Raw genomic sequence first — 18,980 nt, 5'->3', positions numbered from 1 at the left:
AAGTGCTAAAGCCTGTTACATCACTTTTGCTTGGATCTTCTGTGAGGGCAGTGAGGGCATTCCCCCTGGAACATAGGCATCCTGTGTGGCATGGAAAAGTCACTTTATGTCCACATTTTCAAAGGTATTTAGGTGCCTAATTCCCATTGATTTCATTGGGGATAGGTGTCTTCGTCTCTCTCTGCCTCCGCTACCCATCCATAAATGGGGACAATAGCGTTTCCCTACCTCTCAAGGGTGTCAGGAAGATAAATAAATTAAAGGTTGTGAATCATTCTGATACTGTGAGAATGGAGGCCATGTAAGTACCTGAGGTAGAACTGAAGTAAAAACGTAGTCTCACTGTAGTCAATAGTTTGCACTTTTAATACATACAGGGAGCAGATTTGTTAAGTTAGAAAGTGTCATTGTTACATACCGTATGCACTTTTCAAAGTGATACTTCAGTCCTTTAACGGCTGGATGGTGTTTATCCATTAAGAGGCATGGGTCCCATTGCAGTCCATAGCAAAATTGCCATTGATTTTAAGGGTGCCAGATCAGGCCTTGTCAGTAACTATAAAGAATCCAAGAATTCAGTTTTTGCAAAAAGAAACCAAAAATACATTTCAAGACAACTTTTCATTACCCCAGAACTAGGAACAACCTGTTTCATGGTGCATTGAGGTAAACATAGGGGGTAGATCCTCAGCTGGCATAAATTGCATCGCTACATGCCTTCCCTGGCTCAGCTGTGCGGATTTCTACTAACTGGACAGCTAGCCTTTAATATTCCATCTTGTGAAAGAGAAAATAGGTTCCAGTGAGTTCTGTAAGTTTCATCATTGAAAGTTTTTTTGGATTGTAATAAAACTAGTAGTTTAATGGCATCGTTGTGTCCTGGTTCATAACTAGGGTTCCTAGGTGTTACAGGTGTTACAGCAATACAAGTAATAAATAATATCTGTTTTCACTTGTAAATGGATATGTATTGTAGCGGTGACCTTATTCTTAAAGAAATTTAATAGAAAATTGAGCCTTCTAGAAGTGAAATATTAGAAAAAGAATAAAGAAAACTTCAAATGAAAAGTGTTGATGTATAAAACATTGTCAATAGTTTTTTTTCTGATATGCTAAACTCAAACCTGTCTTTGAAACAAGGTTCTTCTATGCACCAAAACAATGCAGATGTAGATATGACTTGAAAATTGTATAGACAAGTAATAGATTTAGAGGACCTGATTTAATTTCACCAGAGTAACTTCATGAAAATTGGTAGTTATGAGAAGATGCGTTCCATGCAAATAAGAACAGAATCAGGCTCAGAATGTTTGTAGACTGAGATTTCCAAAAGCACTTGGTGCTGACCTAACTCTGTTCTGATTATAGTCAATGGGAGTTTTACCACAGACTTCAATGGAAGCAGAAATAGGGCAACACTGATCACTCTTGAGAATGTTTTTTAAAAATTTTCTGGAAATCATAGAAAGTTTTAAACAGAAAGAGGCAGCAGAGTTTTCTCACTGACAACTTACTGACTGTGTGAAAACTTACTGATCATGTGAATTCCTTTCCCTAAAACTGAGAGATTAATGTTTAGGACGTGAGTTTTCAGTATGGCATACAGGAAACCAAATCAACAATATAATAAGTTGTGTGTCTAATCTATTTTGCACTTCAGGGAAAATGCTCCAAATATCTGTCATGTTACTCAGAGCTCCACTGTTACAGATTGTTCCTTATTTGTGAGCAATCCAAATTGTTTTGTAACATTCTTTTCAACCTGTAAAACTCTTGTTTGAGGGAGTCAGAGAGGCTAATGTAAATACTGAGGCAGTTGAGAATATCCTTCCCTCAAACAGAGAGAAAGTCGGGCTTTCAAGAAAGTTCCAGTTAAAAAAAGTAACAGAAGATGCATTTGTTTTATTTCCACATAGAACTCTGTGTGTGCCTGGCTGTCACAATGGGCTTCAGACGTGAACCTTGGTCTAGAATGTGAATTGGCCTTGTGTGTTTCCTGGGAAAGGGCCTTTTGAGTACGTTCTCTCCTCGTACCCCTTTGTTGTTTGGCTGAGAGCGTCCTGGGACGAAGCAGTCTTGGACATTTCCACGGCTAGCAAGAAGCAGTTGTAGTCTCTCTCTGTGAAATGTGTGGTGGCCCCAGCCCAGCTGCAGTGGATCACGTTGCTGATCTTATTTCCACATCTGTCACAAACTGGTACCTGTGTTTGTCAGTCCCCCCAGAGAGAAAAAGGGCCTGGAGAATGACCAGATATCCCCTCCAGCACCTGACTGAGTGATGGATCTTGTTGGGGGAATCTTGCACAGCTGTTGCCCATGCTGGATAGAGAGAAAACTTCAACCACCAGAGCTGTGTCTCCAACCTCTCTCTTGCACACACACTTGACACAAAAAATGATAGCATTGCCCAATGTCATTTGATGTAGGGGAAGGAGGGTAAATGCAAGAATTCAGTATAGGTGTGTCCTTTAAAAACACCTCTTATTTTATTAGTCACCATGTGAGTGGCAAAAAAATGCCAACATACAGAATCACTAATTGTTTTGCTCTGAGTCAGAGACACTGGCGTGGCCCTGGTTATTAGGTGTGTTTTCCTAAATTTGCAATGGGTGTGCACCAAAACCTGATGAATCAGGCCTGTGGTTCTTAAAGTCCTTGAGGCACTAAATCAAATGAAGGTGTTTAGTTACTGTAAGTGAAGGAGATAGCTATACAGGTGTCTGTCTTTTTTATATTGTCCCCATAACCATGGTATATAGACACTATCAAAATTCCACAAATTGTGTAGTCCTCACCCTCTCAGCAACCTCTCAGGACCTAGGATGTCAAACTTCTAGCAGATCCAGCAATATTAGTCCGGACGCTTGTCCTCCTCAGTGTGTAAATATGATGTGGACTGTGCCTTTAAGATGCAATGAACTGATATTTGTTGGGAGTCTCTTCGGTTGTGTCTGTGTGTTAGCTGCCTCTGCATCTGATAAAGTGCAAAGAGACAGTCTACCATTGCCAGCTCTTTGTCTGAATCCTGACTGGGAGAGGTCTGAGATACTGGCAGAAGTCATGGGTTGCTGGACAGGGTTTATTGCCCATTTCTCATCCATCTTGCCCAGGAAAGGAAGGTTAGAGACAAGTTGTTAACAGGCAGAATTTCTTCACTGGCAGTTACTGAATATTTCAGGGCAAGAAGCAGCCTTTATAAAGAAATTTAAATCTTCAGCATACAGCACTGCATCTTAGGGTGGGGTGGTACAGCTGTTAGAGACAAATCTCATTTAGCAAGTCTGGCAGGATTAGAGTTGATTTGCTTCTCAGACATATGGAGTTAACCAATGATAATAGCGTCCCTCCCATCTGACATTGTAGGGAATGACTTTTCATTTGCTGGTACAGAGAGGAAGGAAGAAGCAGATCAGCAGGTTTTCCTCTCCCCTGGATCATGCTTCAACCCTTACATCCTTTCACCAATACTCTCTGTGTAATTTATAGGTGAAACCGATCTGTTTTTCTTTTCAGAGTGTTGTCTAATGATTAAAGCAGGAGACTGACAGCCAGGACTCCTGGGTTCTATTCGCCGACTTGCTGTGATTTAGATCAGTCATGTATCCTGCCTGTTCCTCAGGATGACCTTGTTCCAAAGCCCCTTGAAATCAGTGGAAAGACTCTCATTAACTTCAGTGGTCTTTGGATCAGGCCTTCTGTAAAACGGCAATATAATACCCCCTATGTCGCATGAGCATTGTGAGAGGTAATAACTTTAAAGAGTGGGATAAAAGTGCAAAGTACTTTTATTCCTGTTAATATATATCAGCTTGTCTTCCTTCACCCCTCCTGTGTGTGGCCGTAAATATTTTAATATGTTTTTGTTCAGCTGAGATGGCTGGAGAACACAGATATTTTTGTGGCTGGCGCTCTGTGGCCCTGGTGAGTCAATGCTGGGTTGCTGTGCAGTGGTTCAGGGCAGCTGTCGGCTATTCCTGCCATGCCACCTGCTTTTCTTGGCTGAAAGCTGGAAAGGAAACATAGGCAGTGCCATGCAACACAAAGCATAAATAATAATAATTAATAAGCTGCTTGTATGGATAATAGCTGATTTCTTTCCAAGAACTGCACAGCACTTAATATACTTGAATTAATCCTCATTCTACCCATGTGGAGAGGTAGGTATTACTCTGCCCATTTTATGTTACAGGGAAGAACTAGGACAGGGAGAGGTTAAATGGCTTGCTCAAGGTCCCACAACAGGTTATTTGTAGAGTCAGAAAGAGCACTCTGGACTCCTAGTCCCTGTCATCTAACCTTGGCAACATTTCTCCCTTACAGATATTCTGTGGCAATAGTATATGATGTGCCGTAAGAACCAGCCTCTGTAGATCTTGTTGCTTTGAGTTGCCGCTTGTCAACACGTGATTTTATTTGTCCACAGGGTTCCCTGAAGTGAATCAGCTGGCAGTAGAGAGATCAATCAGGTCTGCCATTCTATATACACTCTTTCTTCATTCACTGACCTTTGGTACTACTTATTGCCCTCATTATTGCCTTTGCTAAACCAGTACCCTGGGCTTGATCTGTAGAGGAGACTGTAACAGGGTGGCCTGCCCCTTGAATGGCCAGGTGGCCTGGGGCTAGCCAACCCTATTCAATCAGCCCTGCTTGTGCCATAATTAGCAGCCTCCCAGCCTAAAGGGGCAGCACTAATTGGGGTCAGGTGGCAGCCTGAAACACCTGGACCTCATCAAATGGATGAGAAAACACAGCTTGAAAGAGAAACCCCAGGGAATAAGTTGGGCTCCCGTGGAAGGCCCTGAAGTAGTGGCTGGAAGAAGCAGGGGCTCTAGGGAAGCAGCTGGGAGTCAGTGCTGTATCCCAGAGCAGAGAGATCTTTTGTACACTTGAAGGGGATTGAACTCTGAGAGTGACCCTGCTGTAGGGCAGTGCCACACGAATCCCTGGGAGAGGCAGAAAAGCCAGGTGAGGTGAAATTGAGGTAGGGAATGCTTGCCGACCCATGCTCCGCCAGCAGGGGATACTACAGGGCAGCTATGCCCTGTGACAGGAACCTGCGCGTAGATCTTCTCTCCACCGTGTGGAAGGGAGAGGCTTAGCTACCTTCCCAGTACCATCCTGGCGCAGACAGCCTGGTCTGAACCATGGCAGGTGGGACTCGCAGTTTTCCACATCCTCTGCTTCCTGCTCACTTGCTTCTCATTCCAGCGCTACCACTGGCAGATAGGGCGTTTTCTCTGCATGGTGGTCTTGGTGTGTTGTGCTGAATATATCAATGAACTGGCTGCTATGAATCGGAAATGCCAATATTATGATTCAAGAGGGATGTTTATTTCCCTACTGTTTTCAGCACCATTGCTGTGGAATGCTATAATGATAGTGGTTACCTGGGTTTACCAAAAACTGAATATAATGACTGAACTGAAGACACTACAGCAGAAAAGATAAGCAGGAAAAAAGGAAAACTGAATATATGTACATATTAATTGATTTAAAAAAAAATTAATAACCCTTTATGTAACTATTCTTTCTGTCTTGTTATTAACTGGGAGCTGCAATATTACCATCTTTTCCCCCTATCCAGACCCCACCGAGACATGTGTGCAGGTCCGGAGCCTGTGCAGGGCAGGGAGGTTGGAGAGTGAGCGGGCCAAAGGGAGGAGTGGGGGGAGGCAGAGAAAATGCAGATAGAAAGTTCCGGCGGTGGGGGAGGGAGAACAAAGCCTGAGGCAGCACTGTCTTTTTGCTGGACTTTCCTTTGGGAGATCGGAGGGTGAGCATGGCCTGAGGGAGTCCCTGGTATTACCGCTCGATGGAGGGGGGAGGGGAAGGTGAAACTCTTGTGGGGTCAGGTTTCCTGGGGACCTGCCATGTCTGAGGGAAGGCCTTGCAGTCTCTCCCATGAGTGGAAGGGATAGTGGTGGATGTCCGGGGAAGGGTTGCTCTAGCCCCTTTCATTCGGCAGGCTTTGTGCAGGTTTTACACTAAGCAGCTCCTCTTCCCAATAGTGAGGAAAGTGAGTTTTTGTTGCTCAGATGTTACCACACATTAGTGCTTATATTATTAATTTCACAACAGTTGGAGCAGCAAGAAAATATACTTTGGTAAGGACCGGCCTTAAAACTTGGGCTTCCAATATCGTCAAATCCTAATTCTTTCAGTCCCACTTGCCGTTTTCAAAGAAGTCCCTAGTCAGGCAAAATGGCCACTCTGCTCAGAGGGAAATAGCTCTGGACGTTGCACAGAGAAAATGAAACACTACAAATATTTCTACATAGTGCCTACAAAATTACTTCAGAGAGGCAGTGTGGCCCAGTGGGTAAGGTACTAGATAACTACTCTAGGGACCTGCAGGTCACTTCAGAACTGTGGTTCCTCTCTCACCCTTCTTAGCTGGGTCAATCATTCTGTGTCTGTACAGCATCTAGCACAATGGGGCCTCATCTCTGTTGGACTCTAGAGGCTGCTGTAATGCTGTTGTTAATAACAATTTACTTAGTCGACTCATATTTTAATTGCTGTCATTTTTCTTTCTTAAATATAGAGTCACAAATGCCTTATTCAGTCAAGTATAAATAAGGGATAAGATTCTCCCTGCTAATGCAAACACACATCCCTCCCTCGACAGGTGTCCTACGGCATGCCAACCCACCCAAAAGATAGTTTGGCGCGGGTCCTCAGCTATGGGTGAGGAGCGCACACAAATTCAGAAGGGAGGAAGGATGTGCCAAGGTGGCTTTGAACCTCCTGTGATCCCCAATCCTGGGTTTGCCATTCCCTGGCATAAGTCAGTGGAGAGGAAGTCAGAGCTGCTCTGACTTGTACTGGCTGCCAAAAGTCCAAGGGGACGAAGCTCAGGAAAGCCCCAGCCGTCCTCTCTACGTTGGCAGCCTGGTGGGCTGGTGTCAGAGGAGCCACAACACAGGCTTTACACCACAGCTGGGTCACCCTATGCTCACGTGTTCCTCCTGCAGTTGCTTCTAGAGATGCTTTGCACCACCTCACAAGGCCTCTGCATCGCCTCATAATCTTCAACTGGATTAAATGACTGTTGAACATCAAAGAGCCTTTTCCTTTAGTAGCTGTAATTGACTGAGATTTTTGCTTCGTTTCAGACTCTAGAAACCTGGACCCAAGCTATCCTGTGACTGACGACTTTACAGCGACCCCAAAAGGTGGGTTTTCTGTTTGTGTTGGTCTAAGATCCACTCACTCTGGAACTTGGGCAGCACCATATATCCCTGATTTTACTATGTCTGGTCAAGTAGCAAATTCCTGTGGCCTCCCACAGGACCTCCTTGTTTCTCATCGAGTTCTGTGTGTATGCGCACTTGTATTTTGGTGGTGTTTTAAATGAAATAATAAGCACATTTACTCAGCCTTACAGTGGGTGGGTTTCTGAAACAGAAGAAACTCTAATGAAAACAAAAATGCACAGTGAATTTGCCAACTTCTTTGTACAGATGTTTCTGTTTCCAGTAGAAATTGTCTTAGAGACAGTGTCAGTTAACATATCCCAGAGCCAGGCCTACTGAGCACAAGTACTGTAAACTGAATCAACAGCCGAGCATTTTTCAATGCTCAAATATCGCATTTTGGGGGAGCAGCTGCCAAAAACATTTACCGCAAAATGAGCTGATAGACAGTCTATCAATTATAGTACGGAATTCGTTGTCTGAGGTTTCTTTTTTTGTTTTCCCCAACCGTTTTATTGAGATGTTTATAGAATACACTAATGCATCGCAACCACAGATGCAACCAGAAATGTTAGTTTGTTGGACTTAATGGAGCACCGTGTGTGTGTGTGTGTCCTTGCACGTGCATTGTGGGGCTGATTCCCAGACCTCTCGATTGGCTCTTCTTTTTTGGGGAAAAAAGCTTATGGAACATGTATGGCTGTGCAGGGGGAGACCAGATATCATAGAGCCCTCAGCATTCTTTGCTGTCCTTTTGCAGCATCTTACCCCAGTCCCATCATGGCTGCAGGGGGGGGGGGGGTCACAGAGCCTCCAACTGCCATCTTATTTGTACTTCTGCCTTGTCAACATCTCTGGGTGAAAAAGGCACCTAAGGAGTGAAATAAGCAAAATATAAAAGCAGTTGTTTTCCAGTGTAATCAGCTTATCAGGTGTGGGATATTTCCTTTCTTCAGGCTGCTACATTCTAGACTGACCTGCAAAGAACACAGTGACCATAGAAAACCAAGAAGCCAGCTAAATGTTTCACTCTGTCCAAGGATTGTGTGTTTTTAATTCTGCAGTCCTGTGCCATCCTTACTAAGTGAGGAGTGACTGAGTGAAGCACAAAAACAACGTGTATTTTCAAGGTGCTAAAATGAAATCATTTAATTTAGGGATTGTGTTAATAGCTATGGGTGGAGTGGCGGCTAAAGTTCCCCCAAGCCATAGTTGTCCATGTCCATGTATAAATTCAGACTGCCATTGGGCCTGATTCTCACACCACTAAGTCAATGGCAGAACTATGCATGACTTCAATAGGAGACTGAGTAGGCATCTTTTTTTGTTGTTAGCAGCTCCTTGTTGACTTGAACATGTGCAGTTAAAACTCTTGAATGTACTGAATATTAGTCATCTCACAGCCAAGGGGCACTTACGTGGATTTGTTGATGTGCACTCTGGGATGGACCGTCGGAAGCTATGAGTCAGCCTAGCTCCAATGATTTTCAGGAAGGTATGTCTGTAGATAAGCTGAGGATCCGGCCCTAAAAACTAGGCTACTTAGTTTCATTGGATGCTCCTTTAAGAGCCCACCATTGAAGCCAGTGGGAGTTTTGCCTTTTGCTTTGTGTAAGCAGGTTTGAGTACTGATGCCCAGTTTTTTAAGGGTGCTTAGGTGTTGGTATGCTGAGTGCAGCAACTACTAAATACCCTTAGAAATCTGGGCCTAAATCCTTGAGAATATGCACTGAATGCACTGCCTGCTGTAACTAAAACCTCCTCACAAATAGGAATAGATTTTAGTTGATGCATATGGTCAATTCATTCACACATTTTGCCATACTATAACTTGCAATACACTAAGACCTAGAGGTCACAACCAACATGGGATGGGGCAGGAAGTGATTTAATTCGATGCTGCACACACATGTAGTATGAGATAATCCTGAGCCCAAAAATCATATATTGATCTGCTAAGCCTGGCTTCTTAAGCAAACGGTATATTTTAAATTGCTTTTGTAGACTTTTAATTCTAACTTTTAATAGAAAGAAATGAAAAAACTTGTACATTTCCAGAAACCCTTCTGCTTACCATGGCCAGATTTTTCAGAAGTATTTGGCTCCCACAGATGGGGCAAGATTTTCAAAAGTACTCATACCTCCTCATTTAAATGCTTAAATGGGGCAAGATTTAACAAATTTAGAGGCATGGGTGCAGAGCATTTCTGAATATCTGGCCATGGATTATCTTCTTTAGCCCCTTCCATGCCATTTAATGCATGCACATGTCCACGCATATACACACACGTATGTACTTTTGAAAGTACATGTGTTAATTTTAATGATGCAGTAAATGTATGGTGCAATGGCTTCTGACCGGTGTGCATGGTACAACGCAGATGCTGCTTCACTGAAGTTAGCACAAGTTGATGAGATGTTCCGTGAACTTCTAAAGGATGGACTGTGCTCCCAAAAATGATTTCAGTTCACAACATCTACCATTAAACTACTGACACCGTCCATTTAGCTGTGGTATGACAGTGCTTGATCTAATAACATCCAGAGACAGCTGACCACAGAGGGAAGAGAAATTATCTGTTAATTAAATGTAGTAATCAATTCTTTGAATTGCATTTTAGCAAACCAGACAGTACAGTCATTTCCAGCTATTTGCCAAGGGCAGACACAATGCAAAACCAAATGAAGATTTTTTTCTGTTGAAATTTCATTAGTTACCCAACTTGCTGTTTTTCACCAATATTGTCTTCTTTCTCCTCTCCTCTCCTCTCCTTCCCTACAAATTCAGGCCATGTTCAAATCCTGCTGTTTCCATCTCCACAATACATGCAAAACTTGAGCTGTCCCCTGCTGTCTTTGATAAATTGTCTCTCCCTGCCCTGATTATCTCCCATCTGTATTACTGCAGCCTCCCTTGTACCCATATTGCTCCTTCCAGCCAATTTAAAATCCAGCTCCAAAAATTAGTTTCTTTTTCTGTTAATCTGACCCTGTCTCACCACTTTCTGGATGCATTTGCTGGCTCCCTCTTGCCAAGCCCACTGAGGTTAAATTTCTTGTCTGGCCTTCAAGGCACTAAACAAATTCTCTCTGATCTGCCTATCCAAACTTCTATCGTTGCATTTGTCTCAACTCTCCACTTCGCCAGCCATGTTGATTTGAATGCCCTGACCTCCATGCCTTTCTCTAGGCAGCCTCTTTGCATGGAACGTCCTCCCTGCCTAGTTCACCAAACCATTCAGGTCCCTCCTAAATGCTCCCTGTAATGCTGATTGAAAATTTTCAGTAGGAAAAATGTTTATTTTGTCTATGAAAATATGAAACATTTTCATGAAAATTCAACTTTTTTCTATTAAAACTTCCATGTTATCAAAAAGCCAGATAAGCTTAAAACTGACTTTTCAGTTAACATTTCTCTTTTGTTTGGTGTTTTCTTTGAAATTTGTCATTGAAAAAAACTTAGACTAAACTATTTTTTTCTTTTTAGCAAAATTACTCAGAGAGGAGAATAAGCATTTCCTGACTATCTCTAACTCCTTGTAACTTCCACGAGGCATAAACCAAAAATAATGGTTAGATTTTTTTCAAAAGCACAAAAGGCTTATGTCAGTGAAAGTCCTATTGATGGTCAGTGGGGGGCTGGGCTTTTAACTCTCATTTGTTCCTTTCCCGAAAAATACTAAACAACCTCGCTTCTCATGGCATCTCCTCTTTTTTGCTTCTGTCTTTGAGATTGGAAGCTCTTCAGATCAGGAACTGTGACTCTCTTATACAGTTCCCAGACTATTGGCAGAGTTTAGCAAATAACTGAAATTTGCTCTGTCTTTTAGACTGCAGAGCTGTTATCACACTGCAGAATAGTAGTTCACCACTGTCACTTTTCTCAGATAATACAGTACCAACAAAATGCATCCCTGATGTAATTTCATTGGTTTACTCTGAAGTAATACAGCCTCACTTGTGTTGTTTTAATGGTGATTTCTGTATTTTATATGTTAATAGACAATAATAATTAAAAACATCAGTGCTGCATTATTACAAAAGTGGTGCAGATTGTGCTTTATATGATGCTTTGCCTTTTAATGAAGTTGGTAATTCTGTCTGCTTCTGTGTTTGTTTTTAAGTTATAAGGGTCCAGGAATTAACAGTTTAGTTATTTTTAGAGGCATTTGCTCACATATAAGTGTGATGTCCTCTGAGATGTTCCTGATAGGTTCTCTTTAATGCCTTAGAGAAATTAAAGACTTTCTCAAAATACACATGGTACATGAGAAACAGAAAGGAAATATACACACACACACTGTAAATGAGAGCCAGAGAGAAATACAAACACGTATATAGATATATACACACACACACACACTTTGGCTATAGTCATCATTAAAAGTGACCAAAACAATATGCCAGAAGGTTCCACATGCTGATTAATCATTACTGATGTTTCTCTTATTCTCTATTGATGAGGGCAGTTATATATATATAACAAATTAAAGCATTGGAAGTACTATAAGGACTGCCACTTTTGAGGTAGTGATGACAAACCACAAAGGCAAGCTCGTGCTGAGTAAGCTGAATGCTAGGAAGGATGACTCAGTGGTTTGGTGCTCCCCTAGACCTTGGGCGATCTGGGTTCAAGTCCCTGGTCTCCAATAGCCTTCCTGTGTGATTTTGGATGAGTCAGGAGGGGTTAGACTCCTATGTGTGTTTTGAAAATTAGATTTAGGTTCCTAAATCAGTTAGGCATTGTGATGCAGAGCACAGCAACACCTGAATAGCTTTAAATATCTGGGCCGTAGTCTCCCTGTTCCCCATTTTTTAAACGGCGACAATAGCACTTCCTCACCTCACAGGGATGTTGTGAGGTGACATACACTAAAAATCGTGAGGTGCTCAAGTACTGTGGTAATGGGGGGTGGGAGGGAGCTGATAAGTACCTTAGATGGGAATGTACTATCTCTCTTAGTAACTAGGTCTGCATAAGCACAAAGGGGAATCTCAAGTAGGAGTAGAGAGGTTAGTTTGCCTCTCTATTTGACACCGTGCAATTACTGCTGGAATACTGCGTCCAGTTCTGATGTCAACAATTCAAGCAGGATGTTTGTAGATTGCAGAGGGTTCAGAGAAGAGCCACAAGAATGATTTAAGGATTAGAAAACATGCCTTCTAGTGATAGACTCAAGAAACTCAGTCTATTTAGCTTAACAAAGAGAAGGTTAAGGAGTGACTTGATTACAGTCTATAAATACCTTCATAGGGAACAAATATTTAATAATAAGCCCTTCAATAGGCTCCTTTGGGCAGGCTACTTAACAAAGTGTGTGTTCTTGATTTTTTTGATTACAAATGCAATTGCCAGCAATGTCTTCAAGCAGAAACAGCAAGCAAAAGGAACAGGTGGTACAAGACCTTGCAAAGGAAAACCATATTGTAAAAGTGAAACCATCTGTGCTAGTTAAGCCTCAGTGTTAAAAGTAAGCTTGGATGAGCTTTGTTTAGTGTGGTGAATAATTTACTGGTGAGGTCATTAGGGCCTTATACTATTCTCCTTTCCCCTTATTTTATTAGCTAATTAGGGATGAAAAATACCCTGTGTAAGATGCCAGGTGCCATACCAACAGTCTGGCAGGCAGAAGGATAACATTTAAAGGCAATTTGGCCCTGATCCTGCACTAGAGTAGTCAGTGGGAGTTGTGGTATTGACTCAAATGAGAATAGAACCAAGCCCTTTCTTTTTATTATAATAAAACCCCCTATAATATAGCTTTTCATCAGTAGATCACAAAACACTTTAGAAAGAAGGTCAGTATCTTATCACTGTTTTATAGATGGGGAAACTGAGGCATAAATCAGTAAAGTGACTTGCCCAAGGTCATCCAGCCAGCCAGTGGCAGAGCCAGGAATAGTCTTCTGATTCCCTGTCTGATGGTCTGTCCACTAGGCCACGCTGCCTCCTTAAATAATGTGTAATGAAACAATATTAAGGAAGAGATATCATAACTTTAAGTTCAATGTGAACTGTTTAGATTGAATTAGTGGGGAAAGAACATTTCAATATAAGGTGGTAGCTCACAGTTGGAAGCTTTTCTGTGACTTAGAACCAATTCAGACTCATTTACTTCTACTAAATAGACTATAGATCTGACCTTCATGTTCTCATGCAGACAAAACTCTTTTAAAGGATCAACCCCAATGACCAGGCTGTCCATAAAGAGCCGCTTCTTGCTCCATTTGAAGTCAGTGGGAGTTTTTCTGTTGGCTTCAATAGGAGTAGCATTGGGCTCAAATTTATTTACTAGGGTAGAATATTGAAGTTTTTGTGTCAGCTGCCTATGTCAGGTTTTCCACACTGTTAAGACTGCAAGACTGTTAAGTTTCACACGATGAAAATTTATCACAGACAAAAAAAGGAAAAATGTGCTGGCAATCAAAGGAAGAGTTGGCTATTTTTATTTTTCATACTGTCAGCTGTTAACTTCTGCAGGTATAAATGTGCATCACCATAAAGAGGTGTTATAGCGTCTCGTAAGGGAAGACTCTCACTTTGATGCATGGGGAATTACACATGCTAATGGGAGTGGTGCACCAAATTCCTATGTTCTAGACTGAAAGATGTACTGTTGAGTTGTACATGGAGATGTACTCCAGCCAACTCATCTTAAAGCAATGCACAAAGCCAGCATTTTAAGGTGAAATTCTATTTTTTCTGTAAATATTTAGTTAAAAATCTTTTTACTTGTGAATGTTTTTGCCTTCTTGATGCTGTTGATATTGTTGTTGTTATTTTAAAGTTAAAAGAGCTAAATACAATACATGTATTGGAGAACATGCACATAATCTCTCTACTGTAACTGCTGTTGTGTATTTGTTTGCATGCATATAGCTGAGGGATCTGTTTTGTTGAGAAAATCATCAGGTTTGAAATACCTAGACTGCTGAGGACTGCAGGTTCAAATTCTGACATGGTCAAGTCAGCATCTGATGGTCCAGTGGTTAGAATACTAACCTAGGTCTCGGGAGGCTAGAATTGAAGTCTCTGCTTTGCCCAGACTTCCTTTGTGACCTTGGGCAAGTCATTGGCTTCGCTGTGCTTCAGTGTCTCATCAGTAAAATGGGGATAATGTCTTTCACAGAGGCATTGCAAGGATAAATGCTTTAAAGATTATGAGGTGCTCAGGTGCTATGGTAACAGGAACCACAGGTACCTCAGACTTTCTGCAATTGCTTAGTTGAGTTCCATGCAAATTTCTATAATGAAGGCTTTGGGACAACATCTTAGAAATGCACCCTCTCTGCTCTGCACCTGTTGGTTAAAAAATAAAAATAAAGGCTTGCCCTGATTCCCTTGGCAAAATAGTTCCTGCCTAGCCTGCTATGATACAAAGTGCTCCGTTCCAGTTATACACCTCACTGCCACTCCCAATCTCCGAGGTGGGCACATGTCTGTGGTGAAGTAATTCCTGGATGTATATAACTTATAAAGTGATTTGGGATGACAGACACTACATAAATATATAATAAGATGTGGTGGTGTTTGGGTGTCTCAAAATCTGCTGCTTTAAGCTGAGATTTTCAAAAGGGCTAAGGGAGTCATGTGCCCTGTTTCTACGGAAAGTCAGTGGGAGCTGGGTGGCTGCCTGAAAAAGTGTATGAATCTAGCACATATCTGGAGAGACCTCAGAGACAAGAAGTCAGTTGATCTGTGTGCTGTTAACTCAATTGTGGGACTCGGGATACTCTCTTCGGGTATTCAGATAAAAAAGCCCAGAACTGGGCGCGTCGATGCATCGTAGTCCATCCGAAACACGAAGCGTCAGAAATAGTTATTCTCTAATAAAGCTTTGCAGATGCTTGCGTGTAATCTCCATTTTGGAAAAGATTCTGGAAGGAGTGAGGCCTACACCTCTTTCTTGTCAGCATTTCCCATTGGCTGGTTTATGGCGCCCCACCTACCATGCTGTCTTTCCCGGAGCCCATTCTGAAGCTCCTCTCTCTCCCCATTCATTGGAGAGGGAGCCTCGGTTCATAACTCAAGCTTTGTGGATTCCGGTAGTTTTCCAGGTGCTTAAGTCTCATCATTCTCCAAGATGTTTTAGGCTCCTGACTTCCAATTAAAACAATGGAATTTTGGTGGCTGAATACCTTTGAGAATCAGGGCCTAAATAACTTGCCCAAAGCTATATAGGGAGTCTGTGGCAGAACCAGGAAGTGAATTCAGGTCCCCTGAGTCCAGGGCATCAATCACCCTTGCGCTCAAAGCTCCTGTTTCCACCATCCTGTTTAATGAATCTCTTCTCCTGATATAACAACTGCTAATCAGCCCTAAAAGGAACCTTTTCAAAACAGCAAATTGGGTTGCAAATACTGAACTCATTTAATATTCCCAATTAGCACATTGGGACATGCATACAAATCCCATTAATATTTTGAAGAGGAGTACACATGGATACATAATCCATCACACAGGAAAATATCACCTTAGATGAAGAGGTGTTGCTATTCTTCTCTGCTGAAGATTGCTCTTGGCTCTGGCTATGAGTTGGAAATTATTAATACAGCTTGCCCTGTATTGTGAATACAGCCTCACAGAAGCACTCTCCCAGTGCAGCACTGTGCTTTATTACAGACCAGAATGTCTAGTGTTAGCTTTTTATTTCATGTGTGCAGTTGACAGATGATAGAATGTCACTGCAGAAGATTGCAGGTGCGCAGAAGCAGTTGGCCGTGGGTCTATTCCAGTGAATCAGTACCATCCAAAGCACTCGATCATGCCAACCTGTGTGCAGGGCAGGCAGAGACAAGTAAGGGAGAGTTTTGCCTGAATACAGAATGCAGGATTGGGTAAAGAAAGTACAGAATTGTAAATGCAGTTCTGACTTGTACTCTGCCAGCATCAAGTTTTTAAATTGTAAAGTTTTCCTAATGAGCAAGAAGAGGGGCATTGGTTAAGGAATGCTGTGTTTTCCCCTGCTCATGGAATTGTGTTTGCACCAGGCAACTTAAAGCAGTGGGACCAGATCCTCAGCTTCATTGTAGTCCCAGCTGAGCGGATCTGTCCCCTGATCTTCAGAAATACACTATGCAAAGTACAAGGCAACAGTGGTAACATAGCAACATGAATGCCTTAATAAAAATTTTATCGTTGCTGGTATTATAAGTTAACTACAACGATCCTACAATGGAGGGTCTGTTTTCTTGTGAGCCAAAGTCCCTGGGGCATTCTTATAAAGAAAATCAAATTCTCTGGGAGTGAGATACCTCCCAACTTTAGAGTAATGGCTATGAGTACCGCCAAGAGGCTATAATTAAAATGCAAAGCACGTAATGAAGAAAAAGTTATTTTTATTATGTTTTGGGTTGAATTGCCCTCTTTTCTGGAAGTATTTTCCATTAGTTTATGATGTTTATTTTGTTATTGCATGTGAAATGGTCTTTATCTTAACTATTTATACGTTTTAGGACAAAACTTACCGACACAACTGCCTAAATATAAGCACGTAAATCAAAGTAGCTTAGTTATCAAAAGCTATTACAACCTTTAATGACTACTGTGAGTGGTCAGCACTTCTGAAAATCAGGATACTTTTATTTGGATGTCAGAGGCACCCCTGCTTAAAAAATTATGGCTTTAATCTTTGCAGATTTACACTGAAGAACATCGTATATGGAATTAAGACCAAAGGATGAAAAAATAATTACTTTTGTTTAATTCAAGAATTTATTTAACATGCATCAAAATACAATGATTTAAGACTCCCATGAATGCATGGAATGGATCCCCTATGGTATTTTTTAAGCAACAATACACTCTTGAATTAACACATGTAATTAAAGTCTTGTTCACTGTTTTAAGTATAACCATCCTGCACACAAATGTGTTTTAGTTATTCTTTTTCCCCTTGAAAACCATTAAATACAAGAGGCAAACTGTTAGAAGTAAATTGACAATATTGTACTGAACATCTTTGTAGAAGCAGCATAGAAATTAGATTGACATTAACTTAAAAAATTAAAAATTAAAACTTGTAAGTAGAGCCCCCATTTTAAATTTCTTTTAAAATGTGAAGTTCCCCCCTTCCCCCTTTTGTTTATAAAGCACTGCCAGATATGTGTAAGTGTCATTACCGCACAAGCGCCACCTTCTCTCTCTTCTTTCTGGCAATCCCTGCCCCTGAAGAACTTGCAATCTAAATAGACAAGACAAAAGCTTGAGAGAAAGAAAGGATGTGTACAAATTGGAAAAAGTCCAGCAAAGGGCAACAAAAATGATTAGGGGGCTGGAGCACATGACTTTTGAGGAGAGGCTGAGGGAACTAGGTATATTTAGTCTGCAGAAGAGAAGAATGAGGGAGGATTTGATAGCAGCCTTTAACTACCTGAAAGGGGGTTCCAGGGAGGATGGACCTAGGCTATTCTCATTAGCAGCAAATGACCGAACAAGGAGCAATGGTCTCAAGTTGCAGTGGGGGAGGTCTAGGTTGGCTATTAGGAAAAACTATTTCCTTAGGAGGGTGGTGAAGCACTGGAATGGATTACCTTGGGTGGTGGTGAATCTCCATCCTTAGAGATTTTAAGGCCCATCTTGACAAAGCCCTGGTTGGGATGGTTTAGTTGGGGTTGGTCCTGCTTTGAGCAGGGGGTTGGACTAGATGACCTCCTGAGGTCCCTTCCAGCCCTAATCTTCTATGATTCTATTTATACTCATTTTACAGATGAGCGAAAAACAGATCAAGTGCCTTGTCAGGAGTCAATGGTAAAATTGGGAATTGTACCAGTATTTGAGTCCTAGTCCAGTCTTAATCAGAAGACTGTCCTTCTGCTCTAGAAATGAGATTAGAGACACAGTAAAGATACACTGTGCTGAAAAGCACCGTGCCATAGTTCTAAAACATTTACTTACTAGTAGATAATTGGCTTGATATTCTTTTTTTAAGGAAGAGCGTTAACCCCTTCTCTCTTTTGAGCTTGCCGTCATTTGCTGCAGATAAGGTCATGTTGGTGTTTTTGGATTAAATTAGTTAGATGTCGATGTTACTTCATTTACAATAGTTGGTTAATGTGGCAATAGCTTTTAACAACAATAGCATTGACCCTGAGGGGCTGTAGAACCTGGGAACATGCAGAACAGCAACCCCTTTGCAAAACACATTGCCTTAGTACCACCTTACACAGGATTAAATCCCTGGGGTGAAACCCTGGCCCCAGTGAGGGCAATGGGAACTTTGCCACTGATTTTCAGAGGTGCCAAGATTTCACCCCTTGTCTCATCATGTGTGCCCAGCACAGCTCCACTTTGGGCTACATTCTGTTCTTAGGCCTGCCCCTTTTTTATTGGACACATACACTTTCAGTGCTAAAATAGGGCATTAAACCCTTAAGTTCTTTCTAGGCTGACTTGACTTCACAAAATTACCATTAATGAGTTGGTATTTAGTTGTGCAACTCCTTTGGATGTGAATGTCACAGAATCCCACTGTGTTACACTTCGATTCCAGTGCAACAATTTCCCCTCGACCACCTCCCTGCCACCTCCACCTCCCAAAGTGAAGTGTGCATTTGCTCAGTGGAGAGAGTTAGCCACAAGAGACTGGGGGAGAAGTAATTGAATAGGAGCAGTCTTTATCATGTGCAGAAACTGCACATTCCATGGAGCCAAATCCTCAGCTGGTGTAAATCAGCAGAGTTCTACTGATCTACTGAGATCTGTAGAGCATCTGATGAGGATCTAGCTTGTATATTTTGCCTTATATGAAGTGTCTAACAGTCTCACACAAATGAACGAAC

The 18,980-nt window shown here is 41.8% G+C and overlaps 1 protein-coding gene and 1 long non-coding RNA gene across 2 annotated transcripts in view; both read left to right on the top strand.

Moving 5' to 3' along the window:
* Positions 1 to 3,084: 3,084 nt before the first annotated feature.
* LOC137154079 (uncharacterized) lies at positions 3,085 to 3,731 on the top strand. The gene is made up of 2 exons (XR_010920061.1): positions 3,085 to 3,119; positions 3,514 to 3,731. It is a non-coding gene; the product is annotated as an uncharacterized lncRNA (long non-coding RNA).
* Positions 3,732 to 4,781: 1,050 nt separating this feature from the next.
* Positions 4,782 to 18,980, top strand: part of MAP2 (microtubule associated protein 2) — a 238,985-nt gene continuing 224,786 nt past the window's right edge. Inside the window, exons 1-2 of the mRNA XM_067548744.1 lie at positions 4,782 to 4,968; positions 7,119 to 7,178. The gene's annotated coding sequence lies outside the window, so the exon portion shown is untranslated. The remainder of the gene's footprint in view (positions 4,969 to 7,118; positions 7,179 to 18,980) is intronic.

The sequence above is a fragment of the Emydura macquarii genome, unplaced genomic scaffold (genome assembly GCF_026122565.2).
Source record: "Emydura macquarii macquarii isolate MOO-44397 ecotype Brisbane River unplaced genomic scaffold, CSIRO-AGI_Emac_v2 contig_1253, whole genome shotgun sequence".
Taxonomy (NCBI): domain Eukaryota; kingdom Metazoa; phylum Chordata; order Testudines; family Chelidae; genus Emydura; species Emydura macquarii.
Note: the sequence above shows the minus strand (reverse complement) of the source record. Positions and strands in the feature narration are given on the sequence as shown.